This window comes from Equus asinus, chromosome 9, assembly GCF_041296235.1.
Source record: "Equus asinus isolate D_3611 breed Donkey chromosome 9, EquAss-T2T_v2, whole genome shotgun sequence".
Taxonomy (NCBI): domain Eukaryota; kingdom Metazoa; phylum Chordata; class Mammalia; order Perissodactyla; family Equidae; genus Equus; species Equus asinus.
Window position 1 is genome coordinate 95,147,031 of NC_091798.1, and position 16,221 is coordinate 95,163,251.

At 46.3% G+C, this 16,221-nt stretch overlaps 1 long non-coding RNA gene across 1 annotated transcript; it reads left to right on the top strand.

The window, feature by feature from the left end:
- Window positions 1–4,911: 4,911 nt before the first annotated feature.
- LOC123289064 (uncharacterized) lies at window positions 4,912–11,037 on the top strand. Its single transcript, XR_011506071.1, has 3 exons — window positions 4,912–6,017; window positions 6,322–6,405; window positions 10,947–11,037. It is a non-coding gene; the product is annotated as an uncharacterized lncRNA (long non-coding RNA).
- Window positions 11,038–16,221: the final 5,184 nt, after the last annotated feature.

Here is a 16,221-nt window from a genome sequence, read left to right on the forward strand (position 1 = left end):
CTCTGTCATCCTGGAAGCAGCAGTGCTTCATTTTGACAATAATAGATACATATTTGGTTACGGGTCTGTCTGTCCTGCCCACAGAGTCGAAGCCAGCTCTACTACCCGAGGTCTACAGAGTGAGCCAGACTTCACACCAAAGCAACTATGTGAGTGGGCACACAACTACGGGGTCTACTAGTTATATCAAATGCCGTACGACCCAGAAGCAGAAAGCCTGATAGAGTGATGGGACAACCTGTTGAAGGAACAGCTAAATTGCCAGTTTGGAGGTGGTCCCTTGCAAGGATAGATGCCATCTTCCGGGACCCAACATGCATTCTATATCAGTGACATTTATATGGTGTTGCGTCCCCAGTAGATTGAGTACGTTGGTCCAGGAACCAAGGGGTGGGAGGAGGAAGGCCTCACATTCTATGACTCCCAGTGATGCCCTGAGAGACTTCATGCTCTGTCCCTGCCACCCTGGGCTCTGTGGATTTAGAGGTTCTGCTTCCCAGAAGGGCACCCTTCCACCAGGGGATGCAGCAGGAGCACCATTGAACCATGGCTGCTGCCTGAGCTTTTTACGCTCCTTCTGCCAAGAGACCAACTGGCAAGAAAAGAAACCACCATTCTGGCAGAAATAGTTGATCCAGGTCATCAGGAGGAGGGCAGGGAGGAACATAATTGACATCCAGGTGACCCATTTGGGTGCCTCTTGATACTCCTGTGCCCAATTGTGGTGTTAAAAGGACAGCTGCAGCAACCCTGGCCTGAGAAGGGCATGGTAAGCAGGGACTCAGCCTGCTCAGGAGTGAGGATCTGGGTCACACCAGCAGAGAAGCCACTGAGACCAGCAGAGTTGCTAACTGATGGTGAAGGAAATCCAGATCGGGTCATAGGAGATGGGGAAGGTGGGTATCCATCCCAGCAAAACAGCAGAGACTACCGTTTGTCCAAAGAGAGGTCTATCCGAATTTTGGAGGAGCTTTCCTGAAAGCTTTATGAAGCAGTGAATCCAAGCGGTATGAGGGGTGGATGGTGGTGCAGCCACAATGGCCACTCAGGTCCCTCTCGGGCCTGAAGCACTATTTCCCTCGCTGTTGGGAGGGTGGGTGGCGGACAGCCCTCCACAGGCAGCCCCCTTTGGGAACTGCCTTGGTTGGGGAGAGGGCCTTGCCCAAGGCCACACCTCCTCACCTGGCCAGCCCACCTCCAGGGCCCAATCCATCACTGACAACCAATTTGAGGTATAAAACTGAGCCCCTTCCCCAACTCAGAACAACTCCGAGCGGCCACCCTGGCTTGAGAGCTCCCTGTGAGGTCCCCCCTGCATTTGCCTGGCAGCCCACTGTGCCCTCTGCCCAACCTCCTTCCTGCTCCTCCCTTTCCTCTCCTTTCCCAGGTGCTGGTCCCAAACACACTCCCGAATAAACTTCCTACAGGCTGATCTCCATCACAGAGTCAGCTTCCGGGGGACTCAGTCTCCAGAGTTTTCCAAAGTGGCTGATCCGATTTCCATTCCCATCTGAGACATCCGAGAATTCTAATTGCTCCATATCCTCATCAGACTTGATATCCTGGATCTCTTAAATTTTAGTCATTCTGACAAGTCTGCAGTGGTGTCTCATTGTGGTCTTAATTTGCATTTTTCTGATGAAAAATGATTTTGCATACCTTTTCAAATGGTCATTGGATGCTTGGATATCCTCTTTTGCCCATTTTTATTGAGTTCTTTGTCTTTTTCTTATTGGATTGTAGGAACTCTTTACATATTTGGATATGAGCCGTTTCTCAGATCAATGTATTGGAAAAAAATTTTTCCCAGCCTGTGGCTTGCCTTCTTACTCTTAATCACAGTGTGCTGGTTTTCTGAAAAAAAGAAAAAAAATCTTTTCATTTTGAAATAATTATAGATTCATAGGTTCACAGGACATTACAAAGACAGCACAGCAGGTCACCCAGTTTCCCCAAATGATTATATCTTGCGTAACGATAATACAATGTCAAAACTGGAAGACTGCCATCCATACAGGGTGTGTGGCAATACACCATTTTATCACACTCTCAGGTTTGTGCAATTACCCTGAGAACTGACTCACCACTTCATGCTGCCCCTTCATGGCCACACCCTTTCCCACCCCCACCACCTGTAACCCTGCAATCATGGCTCTGGTCTCATCTCTGTAGTGGAGTCATCTCAGGAATGGTGTGGAAACGGAGTCACGCTGGGTATGACGTCTATGGCCTTTTGAGACCCATCTTTTGCACTCAGCATAAAGCCCTTGACATCCATCCAGCCCTTTTTCCTATTTAGGAAATTATGTTACTTAGGCTACTCTGCATTATTTCAGTTATCTGTTCACGTCTGATAAGGGAATTAGCCAGTTTTTGTTGTTATAAACAGATTCTCATCTTACATATAAACACACTGGAGTGATCACTCCATGGGTATTAAATGTCCAGGCCCAGGTGCCAGATACGATGTCCATGGAGGGGCCCACCCACTGCCCATGTCTGGTGGACCAGAAGGGGAGCACGTACCCACGTCCCCCAAGCCTCCACTGTGGGCTGTGGTCCGCAGGCCGCCTGACTTCACGTCAGGTGTGTGGAATAAGGGCGCACAGTGGAACCACTGAACCTTCTTTTTATTGTTCAGGGATGGTGAGAGAAACAGATGACTCATTTTGCTTTTAAGAATGAGGAAACAGCTTTCAAAATGGGGCATATTAATAACCTCATTTGTTCTTATCACTTTCAGAAGAAATTAGAACATCCTCTCTGAATGCAAAAGTGAGTGGTGTTCATTTTACCCAGCAGACTCATTTCTCTGAAGCCAGGTGTCCCTTCCTGCCCTCTGTGTCTCTGCAGTTGCCTCCTTCAGGCCACCATGTCCTGGAAACTTCCCGAAGGTGTCTGCCACGAGCACTGAAGCTTGAGCTTGGTTCTGTGGTTGTGCATGCCAATCAAGAGCCTGCAAAACCTCTCTGCCCTTCCCTGGGAAAGGGACACACTTGGTGGTGTTTTATTTCACTTGATTCTCTTTGCAGTTCAGCTGCCTATTACATCACAGAAGGTCATCAAAGCAGTGGGAGAGGCGGCCGATGCCTTCCTCTCGCAGTCACAGCCGTGGAGCGAGGGGAAGACGAGCCGAGGAGTTTTCTGGAGCAGGTGGTAAATGTGCAAGGAACAGACTACTCCTGGGTTAGCTGGGGTAAGTGTGGGGCTCAGCTGGGAGACAGCACAGGGAGCAACACTGGAGAGAACATCTCAGGAACTTCCAACAGGAAGTGCCTGGGGGCCAAGCCCACGGACAGCGGAGCTGGAGGGCAGTTCTGGAGCCAAGGCAGGGTGGGGCCCCTGCAGGAGGGCTGCACAGAGCTCCACTCTGTAGCTCTCTCACGCCTCAAGGAGACTGCGCCTCTCCTCTTTTTCTGCTCTATTTCTCGTTGCCTCTCTACTTACATAACCCTGTAAGTTTCTGTTCTTCCTACTTCAAATTTTGGAGAGATTTGATTGGCTGAGCCAATCCCTTTTTTCAGGGCAGCCTATGCGTCAGCTGCTCCTAGGTCAGGTGTCTGCCTCTGGTCCAATCGGATGTACCTGGGAGAGATTGGGCTATAAGTACGTGACTTCAAACGTGGTTGCCTAGGTCCGCCCCTCACCGGAGGCCTCGTGCACTGCCTCCTAAAGGGTCTGCAGGTGTGGCAATTGTTGTGCTTGCCATGTCTAACATAAAAGAAAAAAAGAGAGATGGATAAGGGCAGTTGGTTGTCTCTTCTTCAAAGACCGCTCCCAAAGTACGGCTCCCAGGGGGAGATGATGACTGTTAACTGGGGCGGAGGGGACCCGATCCGTTATTGGCCCACGGACAGATGTCGCCTCTCAACGCACCACTGTAAGATGGTAACTACATTTTCAAACTACATTTGTGAATTTTCAACTGACACGTCCTATGTGGGTTAACCAGCTCTTTCTATAGCAATGCTGCATAGCCACTCCAATGGCCTCAGTGACTCCAACAACAGTATTTACTTCTCATTCATGGATCTGAGCTGTGGCTCTGTTGGGCTCAGCTGAACTCCACGGGTGTCAGCTGGGCTGCAGGCTGCAGGTCAGAGGCGGGTCTGCTCCCCGTGTCTCTTGTCCTGGGACCAGGCTGACGAAGCCTGGGGAGTGTTCCTGTCATGGTGGAAGGAAGAACTGCAGGAGACCGAGCCAAACTCTGCCAGCACAATTAGAGCCTCTGCCCGTAGTGCATCTGCCATATTTTGGTGGCCAAAGCAGGTCACGTGGCCAAGCCCACGTGGGAGGGGAAGTACACTCTCCTGCGGGTGGGAGGAAGGTGGAGGGAGGGAGAGTGGACGTTTGCTGAAGGATAACGTGATCTGCTAGACCGTGTGTTTCCCTGGCTGCCCTGAATCCCAGCGGAAACGCCAAACAGGCAGCTGGTGCTCAGCGGCTGACACTGCAACCTCCTGGAAGGAGCCACATCCCAGCTTCTTTTCTGCCTGATGTCAAAGCACCTCACACTCTGCGTCACTCTGGAAGGTGCTCGATAAAACTCCCTTTAATTGATCAGAGTTCTGGACTAGGATCAATCAGCATGTGACTATGGTCAAGTCAATTAACATTTTCTCTGCTTGAAGGGCTGCGTGTGTAGAAGATGAAATCGGAAAATGTGGTGCTCAGGGGCATGCATTCTCAAGCCCAAATGCCCGGATTCCGATGCTGATTCACAGCTTCCCAGCTGGGTGACTTTGGGCGAGCTGCCTAGCCTCTCTGTTTCAGTTTCCGCCTCTGTAAGTGAGGGTAGTAACAGTGGGTGCCTGATAGGGTTGTTCTCAGGATTACGTGGTACAGTCATGGAAAGCCCATCATGGGGGGCCTGACTCATGAAAAATAGTTAATTGTTGTAAGCAAGCTTAAAAATTTTTTTAAAAAGCAATGTCCACCTTTTAAGAGACACAGGATAATAAAGTGGAAAGAGCTAGGATTTAGAGTCAGAAAACTTGTGTTGAGTCCTGGCCCCTCTATTCCCACCACCTGTGACCTTGACCCAGTCCCAGTTTCCTCTGCTGTGAAATGCCGGCTCCTCCCCCGCCCGAGTGAGGAGCAGGTGAGGCTGTGAAGGCACTTTCGCAAAGTGAAAACCATGGGGAAAATGTGAGCTGCTTTTATTGACTTATTCCGCTCTTTGCATTGCTTCTCTGATGACAACAGACAGACGGCAAAGGGCTTCCCTGATGGATGTTCCGAATTCCATCTTTAGAGTCGTGCCAGGACATACGCCCCAGGCTGGGGAATCGTCATGTCCCTCGTCCAGCAGACCCCAGCAAGCCGACCCCCACGGAAGCCCGTGGACAGGAGTGCGTCCCTCTTCCAGAGTGAACACCTGGCTTTCACAATCCCATCACGCCAACAACAAATGCCTGGAGGTTTTCACCTAGTATTTGCTTTGTGCTACTATTTGGCCTTTGCCTGTTTTCTCCACTTTCTCTCCTCCTGTCCCCTCGTGAACCCCCTGCACGTCCAATATTCCCCTGCGGCCGCTCTTGTCAAGGTCACTGATGATGATACCAATCCTGATATCAGTTTCCCCGCATTAAACCCAGCATATATGGGGTTAAAACCAAAACACTCATTGCTTGCTTACTCTCTGGCTTCCTGGCTCCAGAATCCACTATGCTCCATGGAGACAGACACCGTCAAGGACAAGCACCTGGACTATCTCCTCCCCACAAAGAGACACAGACTAGTGGGAAAGCTTCTGACCAGCAAGGTCATGAGCTCCCTCCTCTCTGCAAGTGTCTCCAGGCCAAAGACAGGCTGGTGGGAAAGCTCTGACCAGCAAGGCCATATGCTCCCCCTCCCCTACCTAAAACCCCAAATAAGAACCCTTCCTTTTAGCTTTTTCGGGGAGTTTGGGATTTGAGCGTTAGCTGTCCTCTCTCCTTGCTCAGCGCTGTACAAAAATAAAGTTCCTACTTTCTTCCACCACACCCGGTGTCAGAGATTGGCTTGCTGTGCAACGGGTGAGCGAACTCACTTCAGGTTTGGTAACAATTTGGCGACCCAGATGGGACCATGTCCCAGGTGGACGTCTCGCCTGTGGTACACCAGCCTCTGGTGAAAGGCCTCTCTTGGAAGCTGTCCTGCAGCTGCCTGAGCCCCTTGTCTCAGGGACAGCCCCAAGTGACTGGCTGCTAACCAGACGTCGTTGGCCCATGGTGCTTTTGCTTTGGGAGTGGAAGAAACTAGGTTTAGGACTTAGGAAGACGTCTCTTGTAATTAGCTGGTAGTTTTTGTTTTTGTCTTTGTATTAACCTTTTCCAACAGGACCGGCCGGAAATAATGGGTACCTTGGCAACCCTCTGGGCTCCATTTGTTTTGAAGTCGCCGCGACGCCCCGGCCAAATTTTGGTAAGTCCCCCGGGTGTGTACAACCAAGGTCCCTTGTCCTTGCTCATTTGTCCCTGGTCCCTTGTTGGGCGCCCCCGAGTGTAGGACATGGACTAAGCTGGGACTGGAAGCACTTTGGTTTTTGGTTTTGGTCTTTGTTTTGGCTTCCGTTTGTGGCCAAGGGTTTTTGGGAATGCGCGCTAGTTTGGTATTTGTTGTTATCTGTCTGTTTGTCCTTTTAAAAGTGTTAACATGGGAGATGCTGCATTTATTCTACCTAAGAGCCCCTTGGGAAAAACTTTGGCTGATGGTTGACCTATAGCTATAAGCCAATGTCTAAAGACGGATGATTTTCTTTTGTAACACCACGTGGCCACAATATTCTTTAGACTCCAGAGGAAAAAAAAAATGGCCAAAAGATGGATCCTCAAGTTGGGAAACTTTTTAGAGAGCTCTTATGATCAACAACTGTTTTATTGGTACCTATGAAAAGACCAAATTAAGAGGAAACTATAATGACTAGTCCTAAGAACTTAATCAAACTTGGGGTCTCAGCTTCTCATAGTCTTACAGATGCTAATGAAAATGTTAAGTTAACAAAGAAAAATCAGAAAGGGAAGAGTCACAGGACTCATCTCAATGGGATAAATGGAACAGATATAAATGAGGTTAAAACAAAGGTATTAATAAAACACTGCCTAAGGTTGGATGGGCTAAAGGGACCCACCCTATTGGCTCCCCAACATTAAAGGACATCAGACAAATCTGTTCTATTTACCCCAGTTTGAAAAATGTAAAAGGTCAGGACGCAAAAATCAGTGAAAAACCTGACCAACAATTGTTTGGGGCAACAGTTAGGCTACTAAGATTAATAAGACTATAAAGATTAAAGTGTTTAAGCTAATATTATATGAAGAGGTTATGTCAACTTTGCCTGGATGTTTTCTTTGGGAATAAATGTTATGTCTAACTGGGAATGCTTCCGCTGAACAATATTGTAATACCAAAACTTGTTAATAGAATTCTAATGTAAGTTATAATGAAAAGCATAAGGGTTAATAAAACTAAGATAAAGTTTTGTAAAAACTGATATACTTAGGCCAATTTCAGTTCACGCAATCTGATGTATGCAATTGGAAAAGCCAGCTACAACAATGGGGAGCCTGTTTTAATCTTTTGGGGTTTCTAAATAAAATTAGAAATACTTTATTGCCTCTTTAAGAGAAAATAATTACATAATTAAAGATGCCGGCAGCCGAACCCAAATCTGCTGCTTTTGTCTACTCTCTTGCTGAGCTTCCCAGCAAGCTGAGCTTGGCTTCAACTCCCCCAAAATTCCTCACCTAAAATTGAACAAGTAAAAATAAGCAAACTTTTGAGATAATTTGGAATTGTAACGACCGTTATGAAAACATGTTTCAGAAGAGGATTCAAAATCTCTCATAATGGAATGCAGTCTTTAACGAATATGCAAGAATTTCTAAGAGACAAGTTATTTAACATGATATAAAATGATCTTTGATGAATGAAAGCCTGTGTAAGTTTGCTGGTCTCATTTAAAATGAACATGTCCTCAAAGTTATCAGCATTGGCTATGATGCAGACAGACAGCCTGGGTTTACTGGTCAAATGAGCTCATGTCATGTCTGTTACAAAATTTATCAGCAAAACTCATAATAGTATAATAGCTAATTTTGTTTAACGTCTCATGGAGATTTTGTAGATGATCTAAATATAATTGTTAAGAACAGGTAAACTAAATAAATATAAAAAATAAAAGTTTTTTGGAAAAACTTTTTAATAATAATTATATGTATAATAATATGTATAATAATTATATTATGATATGTGTACTTAAAACAACTGAGGATAATACTTCACTGCTGTAATGTCACATGAAGTTTTTAAGAGTAATTGTTAAAACTGGGTAAGAGTTTTAAGTACAATAATTATGTTTTATAGTCTGAATACTTAAAAAACAGCTTCGAAAATCTTTTTGGAAACTTAAATTTTATAGTTTTACTAAGTTAAATAATAACAGTTTATTGGGTATCTAGGTCATTTCCACATAAGATAAAATATTAAAGGTTAACTACTAAGCATATATTTGTCTGCCTTTGGTTTCTTATGTCAAAGAGACTAAAAAGTGCTTAGGTTTATTAATAAACATGTTTTATGTATGCTGAGAAATTTTCTATGAGAAAACATATTTCTAAAAGGTCTGTATACAAAGAAAATAAAATATATGTTTTCAATAAAAAGATATAAAAAATGGAAATATTTTTGTTTCTTGAGTTGAGAAAAATAAATTTGTCCTAAAATGCTGGGACAAATTCTGAATGTAGAAAAAGTAACCAGAGCTTTGTAAAAGTAAAACCCTAAAGAGATTTATATATGGTCAAGTTGTCCAGGATTAAAGTAAATCCAATTAAGTAAATAAACTTATATGTCAAAAGTAAACTGGTACAAAATTAAAACTTGGTTTCCTCTTTCTTAAAAGGATAATTTTCCTAAATTTTTAATCTGCTCTTTATAAAAAGATTATAAAAAGGCTATATATATATTTTTTTACTATTTTAGCTGTTTCCCCTTGACTGTTACTGTTGTCACTTTGAATAGATACCTGAAAATGGTTTTACAAGTGAAATTTGTTTCTTATCTGAACAAATGTTTTAAAGCTTTTAATATTTTTGACAAGCTTCCCCCCGACACAAATATTCAAGTATTGAATAAAAGCTTTCTTTTGACCTGGAAGAGGAGAGAAGGTTTCTCTGGGGATTTTCAGAGGGCCCCTGGGACTTCTCGGAGAAATTGCTCTCTTCCTATAAGAAAAGAAAGCTAAACTAATAAGGCTTATTTTATATGCTAAATTACATGAGAAGCATTGTCAAATAAGTAATGATAAACTTTCTTAAATGATATTATATAAATGATACTGATATAAATATTTTAAAAATTATCTGATCTGTTCTGATTGTCAGCTATAATCCTGGTTATTATCTCAAAATGTTGTATATCACAGAGATGGTCAAATGCCTTTGTCAGTTACGATTTTGGAATGTTTTGTTATTTATGAACAGTGACTGTTTTACTTTGATGTTTTTAAAAATATGTTTCATCTTCAGAGAAATTCATGGAAAGGACTCTGACACTCTAGAATATAGGTTTCTAATAAACATTCAGATTATAAAACCAAGCTGGGTAAAAATTATAGAACTCCAACAGAGAAACTGATAACCTCACAAACTGCTGACAGAAGATTAAGATCAAGAACCAATTACAGAGGACAGAATAAACTGATAGGGATGATTATAATTTTTATGACCTTTTGATAGGGATATTGCTGATTTTTTGATGTTTTGCTTTTTTCAGACTTAAGGAAACCTTTTTCTCTATTCTCTTAAAGAACTATGACTTACAGCAATTTATAAACAAAATTTAAACATTTGTCTTTTCCTCCCTATCTGAGCCCCCCAAAAATGTAGAAACCCCTGATGAGTAAGTATTCTTATTCTTATGGCAATATAGTTATTTGCATAAGTCCAATAAGAATCTGTTCTTCTTTTAACAGGACACAATTGGAAACACTATTTATATTACCAAGGCTTTGACTGGAATGTCATATTTGAAAAAACATACGGGCTTAAATATAACAAGACAGCTTTTGAGGAATGAAGGTTGACATTTTGGAATAAAGCCACTTGGAAATATTGGCCTGGTACTGTGCTTATGGGTTCTGTAACCTGGTAAGGTTGAGCAAAGAATGTCGCTCCTTTTGGCAGGTACAAGGAACCTCAATATTTTGGGGAACCTCGTAAAGAGAGGGATTCACCCAAATCTGCAGGCACTGCTGGCAGAATCTGATAACACGTCCTTTACTTGGCTTTCCTGGCCTGGAGAGGCCTTTAAAGTTCAACCTGAGATTCCTTATAAGGTTCCAGCAAAGCAGATTTAAAAGAGCCTATATGATCAATTACTATTCTTGCTGTACTTATGTAAATAATTATGCCAAATTTATTAAAACTAGACTTATTATGCAAACCGGTTAGTCTTAATTTGGCTATGTCTAGTGAAATTGAGGGTGATTTTAGGGAGGAAAATTATGTTTCAATAGAAACTGTAATACATGTTTATAGATATTAGATTTTAATTTTTTTCAATTGCCTTTGAAATTTTTGTTTTACTTCTGTTAAGTGGACTAGATCTTGAATTCTTCATCTCCTGAAATATCTGGCTAAAAACTTCCAAACTAACATTTTCAGGGTTTTCTCCCCATGATTTTCATTTAGAGTCATTGAAAACTAAATCTTCCCTTTTTCTAAAGCCTCACAAACTGAAGCTGGAAGACCCAATATAAACTTAAGAGAGATTCATGTCTGCTGCTGTGTAAGCCACTCAAAAACCTACCTGAGTGCCCGATGACACCATCAGAGACATTTCAAACTGCAGAAGATGCTTCGACCCTGACTTCTAGGAATCTTGATTGGCTGCCCCCAGGCTCAGAAACTGGTTCATAATTTGCTCCAACCATTAAGCTTGTTTTTCTCTTTTTGTTTCTCTAGAAAAACTTCTTATTAAATACCTTGTTACTTACTTACATGATACAGGCCCACCTTCAGGAACCCACCAGCATCACTGCCTTATTAAAAGACTAGTTCAATGAGATGAAATGACCTACACCCCATTTCAGCAGGAAGTAGCTAGATCGGTCGCTGCCCCAAATCCCTCAAGATTGAGGGATGGACATAAAATAGGGGGGAAGTTGATACCGATCCTGATATCAGTTTCCCCGCATTAAACCCAGCATATATGGGGTTAAAACCAAAACACTCATTGCCTGCTTACTCTCTGGCTTCCTGGCTCCAGAATCCACTATGCTCCATGGAGACAGACACCGTCAAGGACAAGCACCTGGACTATCTCCTCCCCACAAAGAGACACAGACCAGCAAGGTCATGAGCTCCCTCCTCTCTGCAAGTGTCTCCAGGCCAAAGACAGGCTGGTGGGAAAGCTCTGACCAGCAAGGCCATATGCTCCCCCTCCCCTACCTAAAACCCCAAATAAAAACCCTTCCTTTTAGCTTTTTCGGGGAGTTTGGGATTTGAGCGTTAGCTGTCCTCTCTCCTTGCTCAGCGCTGTGCAAAAATAAAGTTCCTACTTTCTTCCACCACACCCGGTGTCAGAGATTGGCTTGCTGTGCAACGGGTGAGCGAACTCACTTCAGGTTCGGTAACAATGACATCAGCATTGCCACACCCAATGGCATTGCCCAGCAAATCTCACTCAGCCAATCAGCAGTGTTGATCTGATGGCTGATGTCTGCCCCCTCCTGAAGGACTTTCCCCAACGGACCTCTGGGACCCATCCTCCCGGTCCCCAGCCTCTGGTCCTTCTGGAGCTCTGCCTTCCTCTAAACGCTGGAGGCTCAGTCCTCAGATCTCTCATCTCTGTGGACACTGCCTCCCGGGGTGAGCTCATCCAGTCTGGTGGCCTTAAATACCATCTCCACGTTGACAACTCCGAAATTTAGTTCTTTAGCCCAGACATCACTCCAGATTCCAGAGTCATAAATCCAGCTGCTTACTTGCCACCTCCACTTGGATGTCTGAGTGACGTGTCCAATGTGATGTACCCAAAGCTGAGTTCCGGCTGTCCTGACCTTGAGCTGCTTCTCCCGGCCGGCCGCTTCTCAGTAAACAGCAGCTCCATCCTTCCCGTTGCTCAGGACAAGTCACAGGAATCACCCTCACTCCCCTCACTCTTAAACCCCACAGCAATTTATCAGTAATTCTTTAGCTCTGCCTTCAAGTTACATCCAGGATCTATCCCATTTTTTTTTTTATCACCTCTTCCACCTGCGTCCTCATCTGAGCCAGCACCATTGCCGGAATTAGTGAAATGGCTTCCTGTTTCTACCCTTGTGCTTCCCTCCCCGCTCCCCCAAGAAGCCGGATCCTTTCAGAAGATTAGTCATATTATGTCACTCCCTTGATGAACACCCTTCAGTGGCTTCCTATCACACTCCGAATAGAGCCCACATCCTTCCTCTGACCTGAGAGAACCTCTAAGTGCCGCCCCCATTTATCTCTCTGGCCGCCTCTTCCCACATTCTCCCTCCCACTGGTGGCTCACTCTGCTCCAGCCGCACTGGCCTCTCTGCTTGGACACCAGTGGACAGCCTGCTCTGGCACAGGCCCGCTGCACTCTCCATCAAGCCTCATCCGTCCTTCCAAACCTTACAGGTGTGAACTCATCAGACCAGAGGAGATGGCACCAGGGTGCGTCCCCAGAGGCAGGATTTGAAAGTTACTCTCTCCTCCTTCCTGCTTTTTAAAACTTTTCTTACATTTTCAAAGGATACCATGCGTTTATTTTGTAATCAGAAAGTAAATGTGATTTACATGAAAGCCAAGGTCATAAAGGACAGCGCTGCTTGTTGAAATGCTGCTGCTTACAGACAACGTAAAGCGGCTGCCTCGTCTCCAGTGCAGGCTCCCGTGCTGCCCACAGAGGGATCGCAAATGGGCCGCACGATGCCCACGGCTCCTGGGGCCTCGTCCTCCCAGCCGCTCTGCCTCTTCCACGTTTCCCCCAGTTAACGAGCTTCCCACCAGGTTGGAGATAACCCATCTCCGCGTGAAGATTCTGACTCACCAGGTTAAGTCTCAATGAAATGCTTTTTAATATGCAGTCTAGGATGATAAGTAAATTGTTATTTTCCCCTTGTGAGTGGCATCACTTGTCATTCTAAAAATTAATCTTATTTAAGAGATGCTTAAAATATGGAGCAACAGCACAGTTTTTCAGACCAAGCAGTTAATAAGTAAGTTAATCCGTGTAAATGAGGAACTGGATTCTTTCAATGCTATTCTCCTTTAGAGTGACTGGTTACTCTCTTCTCAGTTGCTGTAGATTTACGTTCTGATTTTATAGAGGTCTCTCTGTAAAGTGGAGAAAATGTGATTGGCTGACTTAGTATAAACAACAAAGAGGATCTTTAGGTGTAGTAAATGACAAAGGTCAGGACAGATGGGTGAGAGGTTGCCCTCGGGTTGGGTAGGGGGTATCAAGGACACCAGGGCTGCTGCTCTGTCACCACTCAAGGCTGGGAGCCTGTGACACAAGGTGAAGCTTTGCTGGAGTTACCAGACCTCGGCGTCATGTGCTTAGAGATGGGGTAGGTGCCCAGCATGGGACTAGCCATGTGGTTTCAAGAGCGCCACCAGACTTCGCCAAGACTTATAGATTCTGCTTTCGGTAAACACCAGATTTGCACAGTTTGTCTCCCTTTCTGCAGGGAGTTTGGCTTCTCAGGCACTGTAGGTAGCTCAGAACCTCGACTTTCTCTCTTCACTGTCTGTGCTCCCCACCCCCCTCCCGCCCCCAACACCTGCCACTGCACCATCACGGCCTGTCAACAGCCCAGGGACCAGGTCCGTTTGGCTCATTGTTGAAACCCAGGGACCAGTTCAGAGTTTGGCATCTGAAAATGCTCAGTAAATCTGTGTTGAATAAGTGGATGGAGGAGTTAACAGATGAATGCCGTCACATCTCCTGTGCAAGGCCCTGCGAGTGCTTTCTCAGACTACCCCTCCAGGTTGCCAGCAGCTCTCTGCTCACATACGACCCCTGGAGGAGGAGGCTGGAACCTGCCGGACTGCCCGCAGGAGCTCCCCACCACCGGGGCTTGTCTCCACATTTGCTGAAAGCCCTCATCCCGTTCCTCCCCAGCCCCCCCCCCCCCCCGCCCCCGCCGTGCTCTGCAGTTTCTGATGAAACCAAAGCCAAAACAAGGCTGCACAATGCGCAGGCAACATGCTGACTGTTAACGACTACTAACAACTACTAAGGACTCAAGTTTGCTAGGGGCGCCCGGCACTGCCATCTGAGTCCTCGTGCTTGCTCCTTTAATGACCACATGTGGTTGCTGGAGGATGGCAGGGTTGCCTGGGTTGGCATGAAGCAGAGAGGCCAAGAGTCTCCGCGTCCCCTCTCTGCTATTTGTCCCTGATCACAGCTGGGCTCCACTGTCGTCACGGCTCCTGAACTTCTATTGCAACCTGGATGTTGGTGTCTCTCCTCTGTGTTCATTTGGCAACCAACATCACACTTTGCACATGATCTCACGATAGCAGATGCTCCACGTGTCATCACGCCAGGAAGCCACAGACTGCTCCTTCCAGCACCCTCCTTTCTTCCTGTGAGTGCCCCTCGGGCGCTCGGTCTTGACTTGGGGTGGCTCCCGGAGGACTCTGTCGGCCACTCTTGGTTGAACGGTTCGTCTTTATAATTAATAACCAGTATAGGTTTTTATTAAGTGCTAAATAGGAAACACTTCCACGGTTTGTATACACAACACCAACAAAACAACCTCAGTAATAATAGCCAGGACTTACAGCACTTACCAGAGCCAGACACAGTGCTGAGTGTTTCACACATTAACTCCTTTACTGCTCATAACAGCCCTCGGTGATATGTGTGACTGTGATCATCCCCATTTACAAATGAGCAAACTGAGGCGCAAAGAGGTGAGCAACCTGCCGAACACGTCTAGTGAAAGGCGGAGTCGAGATGTACCTGGACGACCTCAGCCCGAGTCCCGGCTGTAAACCGGCACGGTTGGCACTTCTCAGACAGTCGGCACGGATCAGCACGCAGCTCTCAGTCTCCATGTCTCTACTCAACGTGTCTCGCTGTGTGTCAGGCAACGAGGCAGACGCTTTACATCCAATACCCCACTTGACTTTCATAAGTACCCCTCAATATATACACAGCTACTGTCCCTCACTCCACAGAGGAAGAAACTGAGGCCTGGCGAGGTGAAGGTCTGACGGGGTAGGTGGCCCAGCCAGGACCGCAGCCCCGTCGTGTGCAGGCACAGCTCTGACCGCTGCCCGGCAGCTCCGCCACTGTCCACCATCATAGCGTGTACTGTTGGCCTAGTTCTTTGTAGCCATTGATCTTCTTCCATTTGGGTCTCCTGTCCCCGGCCCCCTTCACCACACCCGGTCTGTGAGCTGCCGGAAGGTGAGTCCTCTTTTTTTATTTCTTCGCAGTCCCTCCCTAGGCAGTGTAGACTGAGCACACCCACCACGTGGACAATGGCTGGCCACTTGGTCTGGCCACTTGACTCCTCGGGGCTGCGCCTTCACTAGGTCTCACGCCCCTTCCCTTCTCTTCACCAGCGCTTCCTCCTTTGGTCGGGTCTGGCTTTACTGCCTGTCTCCAATGCTCTTCCCTTCCTCTGCCGCCTCCCCAGCCCCAGGGGCGGGGCCCAGCCTCCAGTGAAGGGCCCTGGCCGTCACCCCAGATCCGAGGCTTTATGAAAGCGCCTGGGGTTCTTCTCTCCAAACAAGTGAAGCAGCGCGGCCAGAGCTGTTCTCCTTCAAGGAGGAAATTCGCAGGAGAAATCGGCTCTAGGCTCCAGGTATGCAGGACAGAAGCAAGCCACGTTCCAACACTGGTCCGCACTAATATCTACAGAGCCAACCAGTACACCCCAACCAAATGGCGAGAGTGAAGCCCCCACATGAGGCCTCTCGGGCAGCAGCATTTCCAGACACCCAAACCACCCCCCTTAGGACACTGCGTACTGCAGATGCCTCGGGCCCGACACATGGCTGAGTTTCAAGTGCTTCCATGTCCACCAGGTGGATTTCCTTCCATTGGTGCTGCCATTACTGCGTGTGAAGCCATGTGTACGTAGGAGTCAACCACTTTAATGCTGGACTTTGGTTCATTTAGCCTCCGTGGTGAACTTGCCAAGTCTCGGAGCCTCGTGCTTCATTCTGGGGCACGTCCCATCGTCTCCCTGAAGTCAGCCTTTGGTTCGATCCA